The sequence below is a fragment of the Mus pahari genome, chromosome 5, assembly GCF_900095145.1.
Source record: "Mus pahari chromosome 5, PAHARI_EIJ_v1.1, whole genome shotgun sequence".
Lineage (NCBI taxonomy): Eukaryota > Metazoa > Chordata > Mammalia > Rodentia > Muridae > Mus > Mus pahari.
In genome coordinates, this window is record NC_034594.1 from 152,029,477 (window position 1) to 152,035,043 (window position 5,567).

Here is a 5,567-nt window from a genome sequence, read left to right on the forward strand (position 1 = left end):
CCCCCGAGACCCTGTTGACTGACTGAGTGGGCTTGGTCCCTGAATTGAAAGCTTAAGGGTTCTTTGGAAAGTCAGTTGTGTCAGATGGTGTTTTGTTGGGGGCAAACAGGTGAAGAAACATTTTGCTAAAGCAGATACAGGTGAAAGGATAGATGTTTTGCTAAAGCAGGCATGTGAAAGAACACGTGATGGATTCTTCGCTAACAACATGCATGTATTGGTCTGCCTTATGTACGAGTGGTTGAGCTCCATTTGTCAGGAGCTCCAGAGAGAGAAAAAACTTCTGGTGGCGTGCTGCAGCTTCTTGCTGCTTCCCTGGACTCTGGCTGATTGGCAGAGTGATGTCAGCCGAGACAGATGCATGTGACATGCTGAGGCAAGATCTGTGGAGGACAGGTGATGTTTGGAGAGAGTATAAAAAGGACTTGATGGACAATGATGAAGGCTGAACTTGGGTTGCTGGTAGAGCTAACTGCAATGCTTGTAGGATTAGGGTGAGGGTGAGGGTGAGGGTGTGGGTGTGGGTGAGGGTGAGGGTGAGGGTGTGGGTGTGGGTGTGGGTTAGGGTTAGGGTTAGGCTTAGGGTTTGGGTTAGGTTAGGGTTAGGCTTAGGGATTCTTCACAGATATTTGCTTTGCTGAGAGAGGCACAGCCAAGAACTTTTCCTGGCATTCTTGTCAGCCCTGGTCTGTCCTGCTGATTCTCGGTGATTAGTCTGATGTCTTGCTGTCTCTGCTAGGTCATGGTACTGCTGCTGATTCCTGATTGCTATCCGGACACTACTGAACTAGACTGGTTCTAGATCTGTGTTGTCGTTGCTGACCTGTGAATTGAACTGAAGATTTCCTGACAACACAGATGAGATTTTCTCCAAAAAATCTTTTCTAAACTTGTCAACTTCCTTATATCCTTTCTTTCCCTCTGCCTCTGGTGGGTAATTAAGAGCCATCACTTAAAGTAGACTTTGAAAAAATTAAAGCTGCAGGTGGTACTACTCTTAAATGTCATATATATATGTGTGTGTGTGTGTGTGTGTGTATATATATATATATATATATATATATATATATATCATATGTGGAAGCTCATTTATCTCATCTTTGTCAGTGTGTGTGTGTGTGTGTGAATGTGTGAATGTGTGTGTGTGTGTGTGTGAATGTAAGTATGTGAGTATGTGTGTATGTTGGTTGGTGCTGAGGCTTGAACTCAGAACCTCGTACAAGCTAAGCACACAGCTAAGCACAGAGCTCTATCTCCAGCCACACCTTTCCTGCGTGAAAGAGCAACAGTCTCTAGACTTAACCTCTATGCTCTCAAAATAATTTGTTCACACTACGGCTGGCATGCTGTACACAACAAATCTTTGTTGGGTAGATGAATGCTCCTTTATCACAGACCTTATAACATGATTTTTTTTCCTGTTTTCATGTGCAAGCTTTTTTTCAGTTTCAGATTGTGAGTTCTTTTTACAAGCCCAGGGCTCTGCCTTCCTAATGCTTGTTGACGGGATCTATCTCACACAGAGCTTTGTACAGTGTAGGTGTCAAGATGTTTGACTGAAGGAATAGATTATTCTTGTGTGCATACAATGTGTGTTAGTGTGTGTGTGTGTGTGTGAATGTGTGTGTGTGCAACAGCAGGTGTGTGAATTAGTTCCTTCCACCTAGGTTCTGTTGGGAAATTGGGGAGGGCATCACACTTAGATTTTTAGCCATTTTCTCCCTAACCTCTTAAGTCTTCTTGGGCAAAAGCCATCTATACATTCTCCAGTCTCCTGTCTCCATCACTGACAACAGGAACTGTGGTATTTCAAGCTCAGAGGAGCCGGTTTAGTCTTTCTCTTTGGTTGTTCTTTTAGGGAAGTGGACAGGGAGACTCACTTTTGTTTCCTTCCTCTCAATATTCTTTTTCCTCATCGGAAAACAGGTGAACAATCCTCTCTCTCTCTCTCTCTCTCTCTCTCTCTCTCTCTCTCTCTCTCTCTCTGTGTCTCTCTGTCTCTCTCCCCGATTTATTTATTTATTATATGTAAGTACACTGTAGCTGTCTTCAGACACTTTTTTCTTCTCTCTCCCCAGCCCCACTCACCTGGGCCCCACTTGCTCAAAGATTTATTTGTTTATTATATGTAATGGCCCAAAGATTTATTTATGTATTATATATTAAGGACACTGTGGCTGTCTTCAGACACCCCAGAAGAGGGCGTCAGATCTCATTATAAATGGTTGTGAGCCACCGTGTGGATGCTGGGGTTTGTACTCAGGACTACTGCTGAGCCATTGCTCCAGCCCAGACCTAACAATCCATTTCTTGTGACTGGTTTCTAATGGGCCTGAGTGCTTCTGCAGATGTCCCTGTCTGTTTGCTCTGGAAAACAGGCTCCCCTTGCCCTGATGGTGGCTCCGGGGCCTGGGGAGCAGCACAGACCTCGTGGGCACCCTGCACTGAGCTCTCACAGAGGCTGTGATGAACGGCCGTGTAGCAGGTCCGTCTCATGGTGGCCCCGTGGATAGAGACCCGATAGCTGTTACAGCGCACTTGTGCACGTGGGTGGGGAGCGGACGGTGAGCTGAGCCCAGCCAGCTTGTGCATTTTCCTTTCAGAGATCTCCAAGCAGGGATTGAATTTATCCACACGTACACACGAGGGAGGATCGTCAGTGTAGCTTTCCTGACTATCCTCTCGCTCTTACTTGGCTATCTGCCCCACCCCGGCCACCGTGAGACAGGGTCTCATGGAGCCCAAGCTGGCTTCCAACTGACTATGTAGCAGAGGCTTGCCTTGAACTTTTGATCCCCTTGCCCTGTGCTCCACTAGACCCAGTTTGATGCAGTGCTTGGGCTTCATGCACGCTAGGCAAGTACTCTACCAACTGAGCCACATCCTCAGCCCAGTCCTCTGGTTCTCTGCTTCAGCAAAATAATTTCCTCCCAACCACCGTTGCCCTGGCTGCCAGGGAGCGGCTCTGGGACAGGTCGAGGGAAGGATGGGTGTTGTTTATAACCTTTCTTGATAGAGAGACTGAGCTTATCAAAGAACAGAATCAGCCACCTCTCTACTATGAATGGATTTGGTTTGTTGTTTTGGGGGTTGTTGTTGTTGTTGAGACAGGGTTTCTCTGGGTAGCCCTGGCTGTCCTGGAACTCACTCTGTTGACCAGGCTGGCCTCAAATTCAAATATGCCTGCTTCTGCTCCCAAGTGCTAGGATTAGAAGCGTGCGCCGCCACCACCACAAAGTAGTATGGGTGGTATCTTTTCAGGGGCTTTGAACATTGCCTTAAGCGGGTCCGCTTCACAGCTGCAAAACTGTCGGGATCAAAGCAGAGATAGCCTCTCTTTATCTCTTCAGAGACAGCACCTTCTCCTGCTGGATCCACGGCGGGTGGCTCTGTCCTCTGTGGAGCCTTGCCTTCCCTCCGAGCTTTTTATCTTCATCTTTTGTCTACTCTGATAGCAAGGTACCTTGAGCACAGGCTCTTACTTCGTGTCTGCTTTGATGGGCTGCAAGGTGCAGCAGTCCAAGGCCAGGCAGCCATGGTTACCACTGGCAATGGCTCCTTCCAGGTGTCCCAGCATTGAGCTCCAACCCCATAAACTCTATGGAAAAAGCACGTAGGTTCCAGAGCGATCGCCTGGTTTCCCTGGGATCCGTCTGATTTCTTTCCTGTTCTCCCTTAAATGGGGCAAGAGGGTGGTCCAAAAGCATATACCAGAAAGGGCTGGGAATATAGCTCAGGGGTATATGCAAAGGCCTGGGTTCAGTCCCCCAATCTGTAAAATGAAACTGAAGCTTGCTATAAGCATTCCCAACCAAAGGAACTGGCTATTTTCCCGACCGTGCCTGTGTATAAATTCTAAATTCCTAGCCTCCTATTAGGCAAGTTTACAGCTGTTATTAGTACCATGGCAGCCTCCCGCTTCAGAGCGCTTTCTGATAAAAGTAGGAGAACTTTCTTTATTTCAAAAGATTTCAGAAAGACTTTGGTTCTCCCAGTTCTGACGGCATCTCTCCCTGCTCCCATCCCCTCTGCCCAGAGCACAGCCAGATGCCATTAAAAAACTGCCCTCTCTGCGCTAGCGGTTATTAATTCTAAGTGTGGGAATACGGCCTTGGTTATGGCATTGTTTACACTTCTTCTGTGACTAGGGTGTTTATCAGAACAGGCGATGAATGGCTTTCGCCTCCCTTTCTGGGGATCGCTGGTGGTTTTGTGCTATCTCAGTTCCCAAGCTGTTTAGCAGGCCCACACTGTTTCCTTTGTGCTGCGCCAGATCTCAGTGTTCCAGGGCACGGTTGCTTCCACCAACACAGATGCCTGCCAACCATTCTTGCTAGGCTAGGAAGTAAACCACCGATCTTAGAGATTAGCAAACAAAATAAGGAGATGCAGGATCCCCAGGGAGCTCTCCACTTAGCTCCCTCACAGGTACTAACTAGCTCTGCCCCAGTGGCCTTGCCCTTGTTCCCAGGTAGAATAACCAGGTTTATGGGGTGGCTAGACTTGTCTTGGCCAAAGCAGTTCGTGGCTTGACACTTAGAGCAGAGGATGTGGGATGAAGATATGGATCCCTGAGCTTCTGGTTTTAATTTGGCCTGGCCCACACTCACTAGCTGTTTCTTAACTAAAGGCCATACCTTGTTTACTCTCTGAGTGTCTCCATTTAAGACGGCAATTCTCAAGTTGGTGAGTGTATCTAAGTCACGCAGAGACTCTGTTAAAACACATACCTGAGTTTCTGACTGAGTAGAATTGGAATGAAGCCCCCACAACTGCTTTTTCCAAATTCTTAGATGATTCAGACTTTGCCAGTTTGAAAAAATTCACCTTAAACAGCCCTGGCCAGGCTGAGAGTCTGGTGAAGCGCTTAGTCTACAAGCATGAGTTCAGATCCCCTGCACCCACATAAAAAACTGGAGGTCCGTATCATCCCAACACTAGGATGGGGAGAAAGAGGAGCCTGGGGCTTGATGACCAGATAGTCTAACAGAATCAGTGAACTCTACATTCATTGAGAGACCCTGTCTCCAAAATGTGAGGTGGGACTGCCAAGGTGGCTCAGGGGTTAAATGTACCTGCTAGCCACCCTGACTCACCAACTCTTACACGCTGTTTCCTGACCTCCACATGTGTGTCATGGCGTGCAGGCACCCCCCCACACACACATACACACAAAATAAATACATGTAATAATTTTTTTTTTTTAAAAAAGATAAGGTGGAGAGCAACTGAGGAAGTTGCCCTGACATTGGCTTCTGAATGCTCATGCTATAGGTGTGCACACACCTGCACACACTCACCTCATGCATACAGGAACATGTGCATATGCACAGCACACATAACACACATACAGTCCCTGGGTTAAGATATCCCTGGTGGTACTTGTCTGTGATGCTGGAAGTCAGGATACAGAAGCAGGAGCACCTGCGAAACTCAAGGGGAGTGTGATCTACATATCCAGTTCCAGGCCAGCTAGGACTACGACATAGCTAGAGAAGAAAAGGAAGGGAAGGGAAAGGAAGGGAAAGGAAGGGAAAGGAAGGGAAAGGAAGGGAAGGGAAGGGAAG